This window comes from Nomia melanderi, chromosome 3 (genome assembly GCF_051020985.1).
Source record: "Nomia melanderi isolate GNS246 chromosome 3, iyNomMela1, whole genome shotgun sequence".
Lineage (NCBI taxonomy): Eukaryota > Metazoa > Arthropoda > Insecta > Hymenoptera > Halictidae > Nomia > Nomia melanderi.
The window spans coordinates 16,883,998-16,899,937 of NC_135001.1; the positions used below are offsets into that span (position 1 = coordinate 16,883,998).

Sequence of the window (15,940 nt, forward strand, 5' to 3'; positions counted from 1 at the left end):
GATCCGTGGCACGGCACGGCTAAATTGAATCGAAGCGCTGCTCGAGCACAACCGTGTGCTTCGCCATCCGACTCGGCTCTCCTCGTTTCTCTTCTTTTTCCCGGCCAACTCCTCTGTCTCCCTTTTCTTTCTGGTCCTCCTCTTCCTCCCTCTCTGTTTCGTTTTACTCTTTACACTTTCCGCCTTTGTCCTTACCGCGGTATTTTCTTGTCCCCTACTCTTTCGCTCCCGTTAGTTTTGTTGCCTGGCTTGTCGACCATATTCCACGGATATCTATTGGTTATTGAATTTCTGCCACATAACAACGTATACGTTATCCAGCTTATTTACATCGTACGGCTCGAAGCCGAGAAACTGGCGTCCCTGTCAACTGAAGGTGCCGCGCTGAACAATTCGAAACTATTAATTCGAGGAAGGCATTCGAGGAACAATGCCAACTATCTACGGCGAATGTCACTTGAAATTGTGAACCTTAATATTTAGAGAGATTATTGTTCATAGATTGATTTTAATTTAAAATAATATATGTATATATATAAATGTATTAGATTATTGTTATTTAAGATATAATAATTGGGAATTTTAAATTCTACTTGTTAAGGGTAAAATAAATGTGTTTAGAAGTAGTACGTTTAAAAGTAGAATTGTTACTTATAAAAATCGAGAAATATTCGATTTTCTTATGTTTAAATGCTGCTAGTCTTTTGTTATTTACTGTGGTAAAGTGTTTCACGAAATTATAAGTGATCAGTGTTATGAAGATGAACGTTTTTAATTGACACAGGTAAATGCAGTTATTCACATATATTAAAAAACAGAAGTGGTAAATGAGTTAGAAATATATTACAAATATAATAGAAAGATGCCTTATAATAAACTGTTAATAAAAGTAACAATAATTACTTAATATTTCCAATTTCTTTTTTCTATTTACAATTACTAGGCTAAAGATTTTGGAACGTCGTTTTCAAGAATATTCAATTATTGGAATATTTAGAATATTTTAAATACAACCCACTGTATAAAGAAAATGATGTGTTCAATCATTAGAATACATATTCGCGTTCGAAAACTTATTTCAATTCCGAAATGGTACAAAAATTTAACAAAATATCGAAATTAGTAATGCACAGATATCCTTATTACTTTCTCATTAAGTATACTTCTTAGGAATCAAAATTTGTATTGAAAAACATACTAGTTATGTAAAAATTTAAATACAACAATTATTGAGGCATCACTTGAATATAAAAATGCTTATTTTAAATCGCGGTAGTAATTCTGTAATATTTTTAGCTATCTTAGAATTTCATTGAATATTTAGAAAAATCCGTTTCATACAACTCGCAGGGTGGAACTTGAACTATCTGAAATTACATAAACAAATGACAAAAGAATTTCGGTCTAAAATTTCCCTACTGGATGGTACAATATATTACATTAGAATTTCTGTATTAGACAATATACCATGGAAGAACAATAAAATATTTAAAGGAAACGACTCCGATTTTGTTGCCATGTTTGCGAGTAGCAGTATCTTTTATTTCTTTGTTCGCAACAACTGGATCCTCCTGGCTGTACAGGACGCCCAATACGTATACAGTTACAGAAGTATGACGCGGCGGAAAAGGAGAAATATTATTTTTTCCTGTCCCCTGGGAAAAATGCCAGCGTCCTCTCGCCCAAATACGATTCTGACCCAAAAAGGTATGCATTAAATAAATAAATTATTCTAGTTCCTCTCCGTTGGCTTCCATCCGAATTGCTCGAGCTTTCGTGATGCCGACATTTACCTCTCGCCCCGATGTCACGCATGCATCGGCCCTGAACGAAAATTCCATATAGATTTGAAACATAATTTAAACATTTTATTATACGGTAAAGTCAATTTTCCATCGTCCATTTATCCAGACAGAATCCATATTCTTCGAGAGATATACAACGCCGATATCATCGTACCTTTCGATTCGGAACACCACGGAAAATAATAATCCATAGATGAACACCACGGTTCACTCATCAATAAAATGAAATAAAATCTGTCATTTTAATCCTTTGCATTCTGAATTTCTTTTGCATTTCTTCCTCGATAACTTTGTATTATTACGATATTTTATGTGAAGTACATTTAAAAAAATAGTTTGTAGAGAACAGTGCAAACGATTCTTCTTACTAATAATATTGAAAATAACATAATAATATACTTTATTTTAAAAATAAAGGGTTAATACTTTAATCTATTCTGTTCGTATGATGATTATGATCCTACAATAAAGAAGGCAATGATGTAATATATTCGTCAGAAATGTGAAATATTGCTAGTAATGGCTATATGAACAAATTATTACCTCGATCATATTTATCGTGTATCTATATGTACAAATTACTATTTTGAAGATATTTATCATTATTTCCATTATTTCCGAATATTCAAGAATTTCTATGTGAAAGTGGCAACGATAGTATTGATGTGAATGAACATCAACGAATGAAGAATTGGAGAGCGAAAGAGCAAGCGTCGATACTAATAACAATGTAATCAGCCATTTGAAAACGTGCACGATGATTAATCACGAAATAAATATTTTTGTTCGCTATGAAGCATTTATTCGATCACCAAAATTGTAAGTTTCTATATTATCCACTGCTTGATAAAATTCAAAAAAATTAAACTATTTACGTAATCATCGTCGCCTACAAATAAATTGTAATAAAAGAGGCTAATAACCATCGACTGTAAAGAACGAGCACGTACAACAAACGTACAACAAATAGCAGCAGTAAATTAACGCGTTGAATGCCCTACGATTTCATACAGCGAAATACTCAAAATGGAGAAAACATAATACTAAATCATTTGATTGAATTGTATCATTATTATTCCACGTTCATTTAGCTGAATGTCACCGTAATAAGTAGCATTAGTTATAATACAGACATTTGTTCAAATAATCACGTTTAATTGAGTGAACTATAATAACTCAATTTGGTCGGGAGTCACTGATGACCCCCACGGCATTAAACGCGTCAAAGATACTCCACCAAGACAGAGGACCGCGACGTGTCTCTAGCCTCGCATAACCTGTTTCGGCGACGAATTCACCTGCTCTCAAAAAACCGGCAGTGTTCGGTTGAGTGCAGTCGCGCGTGTCGGTTTTCGGAAGCTGAAAACGCTGAATGAAAATTAGATCCAGCGAAAACCGCGGAACGGAACGCGGCCGCGCGAGCCGTGGCCACGCTAAAATATCACAATGATGTGGCAGGTGCATTTACCGGGGCTTCAGCGGAGCTTTGACGCCAGTCACCGGATAGCTCTTTCATTCGGTAATTAGCCGAAGAGCCCGAGGAGTTATCACCTGCTGCGATCACGCCCGTACGCGGGCGTACGCGCGCTCGCGCGGCCGTGTTCCGTTTGTTCGGAGCGCTCGATTCGCGGCGTACATGCGGGTAGTCACTGTTACACGGCCGCATCGGTGGTTCTCCGTCCTTAATTAATTAACAGTGTGCCGAATAATAATTATCGAAATGAAAGATGGTATCGGTCGGTTTATTTATTGGTAAACGGTGGCCTGGCATCGTAGTTGCCCGCGGTATATCGCGGCCGACCCCTCTGGTTCCTGCGCCGAGCCTGCAGGCTCGTATGTAAGCGGGAGTACCTTGCGATATCGATAACGGTATCTAAACGCGACTCCCCTAATTGGTTCATAAATTAATTAACTCACTCGGTCACATATTTAAGGGTTTTAATCGTGCGCACGGGCTCCGACGCGTATCCGGCGTATCCGGAGTTTCGTGCCGGTGTTTCATGGCTCGCGGGACCCGGTGAACTCCCCGAGAGGGTCGCCCGTAATTCCCCAAGACGTTCATAGATTTTTATCCACGATCGCACGCTCCTCCTTTCATTCTAATATCGCGTCCCCAGGCGCGTTTCCCCCGCGTTCCGTTGCCCTCCGCGCGATCGTTGTATTATTCAGGCCCGGCTACGACGCCGGAGACTTGACATTGTTTCGCAAAACGGCTACGGTGAATTTTACTACACTCCGGTGGAAGATATTTGACTAGGAATTATGAAGCGTGATATTCCTGTTGATTAAATTCCACCTGTTCTCAACGTCGCCGGGGTAAGTGAACGGAATATGCATGGACAAGGCTAAATGAAGCGCAGAATGAAGGAAGAGGGCCACGCTCGGAGGATAGATGAAAAATGGTCAATCCCAGGCCGGTGACGTTTAGGGCAAATTAATGGATTCCCTCGTCATCGAGGAACACAGGCAGAAGGTGCGTATCTGCCCTTCGCATTCGAGGCTCCTGGATATTAAAGCCGGAGCAATGTGTGGGATTGCGACGATTGGTGGCGTGCAACGATCTGCTTGGTGCCTGGACTCCCGATAATTATGTGCCAATTAAATTTAACGACTATCCATTATTCCGGTCTGCGAACGCGCGTACAGACTCTCCCGCCTGCTATCTTCCTCTTCCTACCGACACGACACCCCTTATACCACATACTCCACCCATACTCTCCCGTTGCCCCATCCAGTCCACCCATGGCCAGGCGATCGAATGGGCACATTGGCAACAACTAGTCAGGTCGAAATCCAATTACCTTGTAATATTGTCCAAATGGGCCTGGAATCGAATTGCCTTCGCAGAATTCCATGCGGCCTAGCCTGAAAAAGTTCAGGGGACTCCTGCCAGCGCACAAATGGCTCCTGCGGACCACGTATATTTTCTTTCTCGCATACGTCCCGGTCAGGACATTCTCGAACAGCGTGACGTCCTCCTTTACCCCGTCCCCTTTCTCTTCGCCGCCATACCGCTGCCGCTATCACGTACTAACAGATTGAATAGGGTAAAACGTTCTACATTTCTAACCGAATTGGAACGCAGCTCGGGATAATAGTTTTACATGACTAGACTTAAGTGCACGGAAGAGATACGGGGCTGTAAGGAGACGTATGGTTCGCTTTAAACGGATATTCTCTTGTTTTTGGGACCGAAGGTATCGATCTTCCCGCGTATTAGCCCCCAGTGGCGTAGCTTTGGGATCATGTGTTCGTGCGTCTGCATTTTTGAAGTTTTATTTACTTTAAGACCATTCCTTCTAAATTGAGTGACCGTTATTTGTGGTAACTTATCGTTCCCCTTTGTATGAATTTTATTGTAGTTTATATTTTCACTTTTCATTAATTGAGTAATTGATGATTGTATTGATTAATGATTATAATTTCACAGCTTTTAGCATTTTTGATACTTGTGACAAATTAGTATTTCCCCTACTTGTTTGTTCTAGTATAATAAGTAATAAAGATCTTTTGTTGTAGTTGTTGTGTACGCGAAAAAACTATATTACAGATGGTTAACTTTGTGCGATTTTTGTTAAAAACATTGTATTGAAAACTTATTAAGGAATTCTCGAAATTATGAAAAATGATATGGTATCAGAATTTGTCATTCGTTATTTCCCTTTGTCTAATCGGTTTCAGATAACCAACAATGAAGTCACAGAGTTGTGAGATGTCTATGAAACAATATACAGTGAAAATAAAGCGAAAAATTTATAGCAAAAGTGATGAACAACTTCACTGTTTAACAATCTGACCGTTATGGCACGAGAATTTGGACGACTTAACTTTTGTCGAAGATTTAAAAGTGAATTTTCTCTATAACATATTAGGGTAACCTAATTTCATTGCATCTATGAGACTCAAGAAGGTTAAAAAACAAGTCGCTGTACAAAATTTTGACTCACTTTATTAACATAGATTAACCGTTGAATCAAATAAGATCTATAGCATTAATTTCGTCCACTTAATCTCAATAAATCCTGCATATAACAGTAAGAATATAGAAAGCTTTCTGTCATAAAGAGACACCATTTTTCGATAAACCTTCAATGATTATAAAACCCGTTTAACAGAATTTATCAGCTGACAAAATGTTCGTAAAATACGTATGAAAGTTAGAATTCATTGATTTTAGCTTTCGCTTTTAAGCGTCTTCGTTTAGGAAAAAGTACGGTTGAAATCGTAACCGAGCTGGCCATTAGTGTTTTTAATGGGAACTTCAAACTCGCCTTAAATGTGATGAGAGTTATAAGCATAATCATTGGGTCGAAGAGTCATTCATACATTTTACGGAGTGGGTCAACCGATTTAAGCGCCGAACATTCGCCGCTATTAAACGCGCGACCCCCAAAAATTTGGAAAAATCAAACCAAATATCAGAACTTAAAATCTGAGAGTGAAAATAGATTGCTTTAGGAATCACGAATTTGTTGATTACACGTAAGTATAAAGATTTTATTATCTATTATCGAAACAAAAAGTCTACTCAAACGTGTAAGAGCTTCTTTTTACAAACTTTATATCTGGAATCTTTGCTTAAGCATACCTCGAAATCTTCTAGTCTAATTCGAATCAGATAAATTGTATTTAACCTGAGAATTAATTTTCTCTTATCTGCCCTATTAAGATAAATTGCGAATCTTTATTTTTTCGTCAAATTGAAATGCGACAAATCTCTCGGAAATTGAAACTATTACTTCATCGCGTGGTCCTGTACTATTAGATAAAAATGATTGAGCGATAACTAAGTCCCTTTTTGAACGTAAAAATAACTTTCTTTTCTGATTTCGGGTGGACACGAAAAACGAAATCGTGCTCACCGGTACTGAACGTACGCTAACAGAAAAAAGTTTAGAATCACTTATTCCGTGAGAGGAGTACTTGGACTTTTAGTAGAAGAAGTACGTATAAATGAATGAACTTTTATAAAACATTTGCAATTATTGCACACAACTGAGGAAAGATAATAAAATCATTGAACTTGGTTGAAATTTTCATTAGAGACCGTTTTATGGTCCCCACTTCCTAATGAAGATTTTATCATGGAAAAGTAATTAAAAGTAATCACCAGAGTGTTAGAAACCTTACGATGCAATGAAATAATTTAAAACAGGAAATTTGTTAGACTTGTAAAACCACTCTTAATGAATACGTCAGAGGGAACAGCAGTGAAAACTACCTATTTCTGCTTGCTGAAATAAGAGACACAGGAAAATTAACGATTCACAATGTATGTTATGGTCATAGACTATACTTTCTTTCTCAAAGTGGATACAATCGTTTGAGCAACAATTATTTGTGTTTCATCTTCGTTACATCATTGCACATAACATATTCATCTCTTTTAAGTCAAACTTTGTATACATTATGAAATAACATATAATTAAAATAAGTAAAGACAGTTTTAGTTTACAAAGTTTCTTTGTATTACAAAAATATATGAATATTATCTATTTTGTAAGTCTTAAAATAGAATATATTCGTAGAAGAAATTGCATCTACTACAATTTTAAGAGTTCTTTTCACTTCAGTCCTGTTAATATTTTTATACAAAAAGTAAAACGGGAGGTAAAATTTTTCGTCTGAAAATATAAATTTTCAACGAAACAAAATGTATTTCCGAATACAGCTTGCGTGAATCATATAGTTCATTTATCATTTATTATTTATCGAATGCATCTTTTAAGAATATTTAACTGTTCTAACCATTTGTTTGTTAAAACTTAATGAAGCACGAAATTCGTGTGTATATTTGTTTTTGTCGTTCGGTCGTAAATGTTTTTCTGTTGAATCTTCTGAAAAATTCAAGCACTTCGACCACAGATATTCCCTTTGCCGGAGCGCAAATAGTAACGGTTTCCCCAGTGCATTAAACGCGCGGTAATTACTCTTATGTAACTTAATCGTTAATACCACTTTGAAAAGAATCATGTAAATAAACTATGGAAGACAAGTAAACTAAAAAAAAGTGTCACAAATAATTAACAAAGGTTCATTTAAGTATTAAAGTGTAAATGTTCATTAATTTTTCTAATATATTATATATTTGTAATATATTTCTCTAATTCATTGCAATTAATCTACTCACTAAGAGTGAAGTATTCTTTTCTCGTCGTAAAATAACGGAAGAAATAAATTCATTGTATCTAAAGTAAAATTTATGAAATACTAACGAATCGTGTAGATATAAAATGTGCATGCCAGGAAAAGGGAACGTTACATTTCTTCCTAATCAAGTGCCGACCATTCTTCAGTAGCAAGACATTTTCTAAAGTAGATTGTAGTGCACTACATTGTCTGCATAATGATCGCTGGGCTTCTTATCTGCTCCTCAAGTATGCATGTATATTTAAATTCCATAACGAAGTGTCCTTTAGATTTCTCTGTAGCTTTTCATTCGTACACAGCCATTCAGACTCATTCTTTGAATTACAGAAAATAGTCGACTCCGTTTCATACATTATAACTTGTTCCGTACTCGAAAAGACATCTCGTTATTCTTTGTATAAAATAAAGGAATGCTATCAAAACAGGAAATTTCTTGAGAAATTATAACTTCGATATAAAACGTTCTTTTTCAGAAATATCACAGTCCAAGTGAATATATTTCAGGCGTAACGTTATGTACCACGTACCACGTGATAAATGATAACATCTTATTTGCAAACAGTTCCCTTTTCTCGCCACTTGATTTTCTATACAAGAAGAGTATTGCGCTAAAGCTCTCATCTTGTCAAAAGAAAAATGAATATTCGTTAGACTGTAATACTGTAATAAGTAACCAATAAACATCATAATATATCGAATCAAGTGATTTAGGAACATCGAATTTTTTCTAAGACTGAATATGTATCCTCAGATTTAATTCCATATCACCAGACAATGGATCTTTCCACAAAATCATAATTTTCCAAAGTAATTTAAAGAATCAGGAACTAAGAAGGAGCTAATTCTTTCAAAAATGTTGTCAAATTAAAAAGTAAGGTGCAGTACTCTCGAATGATCATAAACATTATATTTAATGCACTCATATCTGTCATAAATGCATAAAATCCGTTGTTTACGTATCACTTTCCGTGACCAAGTAAATGTTTAAGAAAACCGACATTTCAATTATGAGAATTATTCAGTCCAACATTTTTCATCTCCCATTCAATGTCAGTAACCTTTGCCTCTTTTCCCCGTAGGCGTAAAAACAGCATGGAATCTGGAAAAGAAACATTTCAATATAAACCTTACCGTCTTGTTTGATACGTATTAATAGTGTTGAGGATCTTTCCGTCGTCGAATAAGATTCCTTCTGACAGAAGGCAAGCTTGACATTGTAACTTCTAACATCAAGTTTCAGGACTCGAGTTCTGGGAGAAACGATGGGGGGGGGGGGTGCAGGTTGTCGGGGTTGCGGGTACAAGGAAGAGTCGATAGGGTGAGCACCAACACAGAGTGACCACTAAACACCTAACAACCAACAATAGCAGCCAACATCGAACATCGATAAACCAACGAAACTAAACCAACCACAAGTCACATTGTAACGGAACTCAGCGAACAGTGAAGACATAATCCAACATATCCATAATATATTCTATATACGATATATAATATACGCGTTCACAGTATTACATATATTATATACAGACATAGAATACACAACGTATGCGCAATGTTGAATGACTTGTAAATACGTACGTGTGTGCGAAGAATGCCACTGCCTCCAGAAGAGATTTATTATTTTCATTTACAAACATTCTATTCATTTCAGTATTTTCTCAATAGCATTTAAATGATTCAAATGCGCACGATAAAGTTCTTTCCGCAGGATAGTTTATTCATCGTTATAATAGTCTATGAAATTAGGTTAATGTACGGACTTAATCAACGAGTGATTTGTAGACCGGAGTGAAATTTGATGGCGCGATTTAATTAAGGGGAATGAATACACGCTGAAACGAAAATTTACTTGCGCGCTTGCCGATTAGTATCAGATAGCGCATGCTACACGGTAATTATATTTGTGGCGCGTAGTGATTCGACGACGTAAAAACACCGGGGATTGTTTTAATAATACTTGCCGGCTAATTTAATGTTCGAGGTTTAATGTTCGCAGTGCACTCTTCGCTCAACGTGCGCTCGACAACAGTAAGGACTGGTATCATCGCTGCGGGCCATCATACGAGTTTCTGATTAAAACATTGAGGAGCACTAACTGTGAGACACGATAACGTAAAAGTGAAACACGTTAAAACTTAATAAGGATGACATATCTTCATAGACACCGAGTAGGGGTATGGTGACGTACCACATCGAGTACATTGAGAACGTGGTTCGCGCGGACGACTCTAGTAGTGGTAGTTGTTGTTACATTGTGTGTTGTGGTCGTGGCAAGAAGAAGAAGAGATGGAGGAGGTGTGCGGCGTCCCCGGCCAGCCGGTCGCCCGTCACACCCTGAAACAGAATAATATTGTCACTTCCTTGCGGAATATTCGCCATCCCTATCGATTACCTTGACCCGCCATTATCTAAATTCATTTCGGGATGTACAGTAAAGGGATAAACGCACACGTGAAATATTAACAGGAATAATATTTTATCCAATGGTCAACTGTAGGACGTAAAATACGAAATAGACAGTATTACACGTAACACTCTGATATCTCCTGAAAAACATGATATCCATAATATGTCATTGTAATGTCTAGTACAAACTGTTTTTGTGAATGTGGATTTGTAAATGCAAACTTTTTCAATAGCTATTGATGATATTCATGATCGAGATTGTGCTACTGGCCAGTTTAGCTTTATAATATTTATAGGTTCCTTTGCCGTTCTATCTTAACACTTAGCCAACCGAATTGAGAGACCTCCCACTTTTCTCTTAGCAATGTGTTGTCATTTGTTTTGTTCATTTGTTTCGTTTTTTATTTAGTACGTTCTGAATTGGGGATATTTGAAATTCGATAAGTAAATGAAGTTAATGGAAAAGGTTACACTCATAGTTCTTTTTAGGCGGTTGTCTAAGTGTTAAGACTGTTATCTTGTAGTTAAAAAAATAATATGTATTACTTTTTTTTCATCAGTCAGTGTGTAAATAAACAATATACGTTGATATAAACATACAAAGTATACATGTATTAAATCATGTAAAGTAGACTCGATAAATTGTTTTCAATAATAAATGTTTATTTCAACGACTATATTAAAATGTTGCACTTCTAAGCACTATAAATGATAAAATGCTCCTAACCATAAATATTTCGAAGCATTCGAAATTTTGAGAAAATACTTTTTCTTGTTATACCAGGTTTTATTTATCTCTAAGCACTTGCTCTGCAATAAAGATATCGTAAAGTTCACTATCAATTAACGGTGCTCCGCGTGCGCACATTCATATGAAGTAATGATCTGACATTCGTCTGTAGTGATAGACACTACCATCCATTAATGTTTGATTACTTCGCGGATTCAGGTCAAGAGGATACATTCACGTTGTAATGTAAATATTCGTAAGTAGAATAAACATCAGTTTATATTATTCATATATAGAAATATTCAATTCTGTAACAAGTTAAAAATCTTACAAACAGATAAAAAAGATTAAATACTTCGTTTATCTATATATTCGATGCGGAGTAATATAAATGAATATTTAAAAATTTTTTCTAAATCTCATCCCAAGCAATTTGTTGATAAATTCACAATTACTTCGATTTTTATCCCAAAATCCAAATAAATCTATATAATTAAGCGTACTTTTAAATAAACGCTGGAATGACTTGGAACCGTTATACTTAAGCGCTTTCGTCGTGCCAATTTTCAATGAACTTCTATTATTGCTATTGATATAAATATTCATTGAATCACTTTATATTATTTTTTATTTGAATTTATATTGAATATTAACTTTATATGAATATACGAGATAAATGCAATGACAAAAGTTACGTTGAAAGTATTACTTGAAATATATTTGACTTATCTCCAATAAAATGAAAGTAGTCAAATACTTATGGAATAAGTAGTTCATATTGTATATCGAGTATTAAGCTTCTGCTCTCCAGAAAATTAGACAATACGATAGTAAAACAATTTCAAGATATATTTTCTTTATTTCGGAGTGGCGTAAAGACCACATCAAAGAGAGTTCGGTAAATTATTTACACTTCTCTTAATAAACTTTGAGCCTTTATTAACCCCTTGCTTTATAACAACGTGTCATACTCGTAGTGATGACTTTAACAATGACAAATATTCAATCCTTTCAAATTCAAATGAAATATTATTCTTCTATTATCAATAATTACACTTTAGAGCAAACATAGACATACAATATGCATAGATCTTTTTCTTTCCCACTAAATTATTAATGACAAGACAGTATCATAGTTCAATGAGAAAATGATGTGCCTAGGCAATCTAGCCAGCGTTAAAAGCGCAAAGTATAAATAATACCTAAAAACAAAGCAAAACTCAGAAGCATCAACAAGAAATCCACAATACTTAGCAAGAAAGTTCTCCTCTCGTGGTCCCCGCACTTGAAAATTCGGTTACAAACCCGAACACTCCGTGCTATCGCATTAAATCCCACAGCCGCATGCCCCGAAAAAAGTGGCTCTGCGTGTAAAGTATCGAGTGACGAACCGCTGACACGCAAAAACAGCATCGGCTGTCCATCACGGTGCATTCGATTCCCGAAGGGTTCATCGGATCCTTCGGGCGCGCTAGTCGATCGCCGGTGCGCCCGCCGATGGCCCGCTACTTCTGCCGGCCGGTTTGCCCAGCAGAAAAGTATTGGCGCGAAGTCGCGCTCGACGGAGGGTCAAAGCCGAAAAAAGAGGTAAAGCTTTATATCGAGGAAAAGGGGATTTCGGATTTGCTGGACCATGTCCACCCATTGCATCGTTTACGTCCAATACAAACGAATGGGAGAATGAACGGGCCAGGAAGAAAGACAGATAGAGGGTGGCGAGGGGTGGTGACTATGGGGGAGTCGGCCGGGGAGGAGGGAGGGGTTGGAAAGCAAGAGAGCGATGACGATGGAAAGAGCTTGGGGAAAGGGTGAGGGCTTCGGCGCGGAGGGGAAGGCCGGGAAGGGGGGGGGGGGATAGGGCCTGAGAAACGGGAGCAGCGACCGGGATTTTAACGTCGAGCACACTCGTTTCGAGTCGATAGGTCCACTTCGGCTGGCTTGGGAAGCAGTCGACATGGTCCAGCAACTTCCTCTCCCACCTCGACTCTCTCTTTCTCTGTTCGCCCCACGCTTTCCTTCCTGCCCTTACATCCTTCGATTCGAAACATCATCCACGTATTCGGGAGCAGAAGTGATGCAAATTTTCGCGGCCGGCATTCTCACGCGGAGTTGGGCAAATGTGATTTCATTACCGGACTGCGAATATTTAGGCAATTTCTGGCTTTCGGGAATGAATTTGTGGTTGCTGAAACGGAAGTTTGTTTTTACTGTAAGCTTCCGTGTGTTTGAAATATTCTGAACATTATAAGGATTTCTTTGTAACGCTTGTGTCGCTGCGTGCAGTGCAGTAAAAGATCTCTTTAATCGGTTAATTGCGTTTAACCAGTATGTACGTCATGTTAAACGTCGGAATGGTATTTATGGTTTCACGATGAATTAGTTATTCTATCTGATACACGTGTAATTCTTGTTCGTTTTACTTTGGAATATATTATAAGTACGTTCGTCCTACATTTTACGAATATATACTTCTTTGTTAGATTTTACCTCAGTTAACACGTTAAACGAAACATCAACTTCAAACGTGTAAAGTTATTGTGTAAAGAAAATAGAAAAAGTCTACTGATTACACGTACTAGCGGCGATTTGAATTAATAGTAGCTGATTGTATTATAAAACCGTCACTAATCTACCATTGAAATTGAGGTGATTACAGTGAGTTCTAATTGGTAATTACAAACGGGAACTTGCAGTTAAATAGAAGCTGTATTTTAATCATTATTTTCAACCCGTAATCGGATTATATTTCACTCCGTTCACATGGTCGGTGAGAATCGGTTTCTACCTGACTTCTGTGAAAGTTGACATTTAGAAGTTGCTTGAAAGGTTGCCGTTACGATTCCATGAATTAGAGTTACGCAGAACCTGAATTAACGTTCTGAATACGTGCGGCGACTAATCCTATGATATTTGTGGTTAATATAAAAATATTATTTCATTATGTAAGCAAGCAGAAACCAGTTTCGAAAGAAAACGTGTACACAGCATGGAAGAGTGGTTCATGGGAAGTTTGCCATGTGTTCTGTCGTAGCAAGTGGAAAACGTGAGGTTTACTTAACCCTAGAAGCTTTCGATCGAAAACAAAACGTACGATCCGTTGGCTCGGTGTTCTCTGTTTGCGCGATGTTAGTATAAAAATGGTATCGAGCCTGCAACGGTAGCACGCGTGCGTGTGCAGACCATAAATATAAACGAGGCACCGTTGCACGAAAAAGTGGGAAAATGAAATTTTCGAAATTTTGATACGAGCATAAATATCGTTATCGAGTGATGCGGAACGAAAAAAAAACCGGTACAGGAATGTGACGGTATTTACGCATTCGAAGTTTCAATAAAGATCGAATTACAATTGGATCAACAATTTACCGAACTTCCGGCGGAAAATCAATATCGTGTACGTAAAAATAGCGCGAGGGGGTCCGGGGGCGGGAACGGGGAGGCACTGTGGATACAGTTACAAACAATTCGGCGGAATAATTAAATACGGGAGACGAATACTTTTGGGCAAAACAAATCACTGAAAAATCCAATGGAGAATAAATGCATTTAGTATTGGAAGGTGAAAATGGAAATGGATCGTCCCGATTGATGAAGCACTTTTTGTTCAGTCGCGTAGGCGGGATGCGGTGAAATTTTATTTAATGGTTCTCATGTGTTGAAGCCGGTCCCTTTTTGAAACAATGGTCTTGATGTAATCGAGGAAAATCCTCCAACTGCGGCAGGAGTTTCAGGTAGTATTAAAATCATTATTTCCGTCTCTTGGCATTCATACGGAAATAAATAGGGTGTGCGCGCGGAGGGGGAAACGGGTGGGGGCATAGGGGCATATTACTTTCGAGAGACGCGGAAAATGGACTCGCGTATACACCAAGCAACGTAGCGAACGTATGGAAACGAATAGGCGGAAATATTACGTTCAAAGTGAGAGAGAAGGGTCGAACAAAAGGTGGGAGGCAGAGGGGCTACGAAAACGGGTTAGAGCAAGACAAAAATTGTGACGTTACGAAGTTTGTATGTAGGTTGAGCCCGTTCACTCGATAATTATCGCAGTTGTTCTCCCTTCGACGTTTTATCGGCCGATTGACCTTCGCATTTGAGACTACATAAAAGCGTTCGGGTATAAATAAACCTCGTAGTCTGCTTGAAACGTACCCATGAAATGAAATGGTCGTGTAGGTAACTTTTAAGCGAAGGGTTCAATTAGGAATAATAATTATGAACGCTTTTCTCGTTTCGTTTTCAATCGTTGATATGTATTATTTTTTAAATAAACAGGATAGAGAGTAAAATAATGTGTAACGAAGTAACAACTAGTATCGATAGATCAAGAGTGTTGTATATATTTTTGAAGAGTGTTTGTTGTTACGACGAAATCAAAAGTAAAGCTAATTTAAGTTAAGAGCGACTCCAAAAGTGGATCGTCGTATCTACGTTTGCATGAGAAAACTAGTTTTTATTCTGTGACGTATCTTGTCGATATATATTATCATCTATTATAATTTGTACTAGAACTATTACAGGACTATTTTTAATTTAGAATCATTGCATTCAGTTTCAAAAATCGAAAAGTATCAATTGCACGCGCTCAATTTCAATATTAGACTAGACATGATTGACTGATGTTATTATTTTCCGATAAAACAAAATTTAATACAATTTAATGTAATGATTGTAATAATTAATTTTGTAATAATTAATTAATAATTATAAAATATAGTGAGGGGGGCGTAATGATATGAATGTTTCTCTCAGAATTATTTCAATGAATAGATAGTACAGAATACAATAGAATGTACCTTGGGCGCTTTAGCAATCATAAAATTGTATCACGCACATGTGCGACTAG

At 37.1% G+C, this 15,940-nt stretch overlaps 1 protein-coding gene across 2 annotated transcripts in view; it reads right to left on the reverse strand.

Moving 5' to 3' along the window:
* bru3 (CUGBP Elav-like family member bruno 3) overlaps positions 1 to 15,940 on the reverse strand; it is a 975,444-nt gene that overhangs the window by 681,427 nt on the left and 278,077 nt on the right. For both annotated transcript variants that reach the window (XM_031982254.2, XM_031982259.2), the window contains exon 3: positions 10,147 to 10,292. The gene's annotated coding sequence lies outside the window, so the exon portion shown is untranslated. The remainder of the gene's footprint in view (positions 1 to 10,146; positions 10,293 to 15,940) is intronic.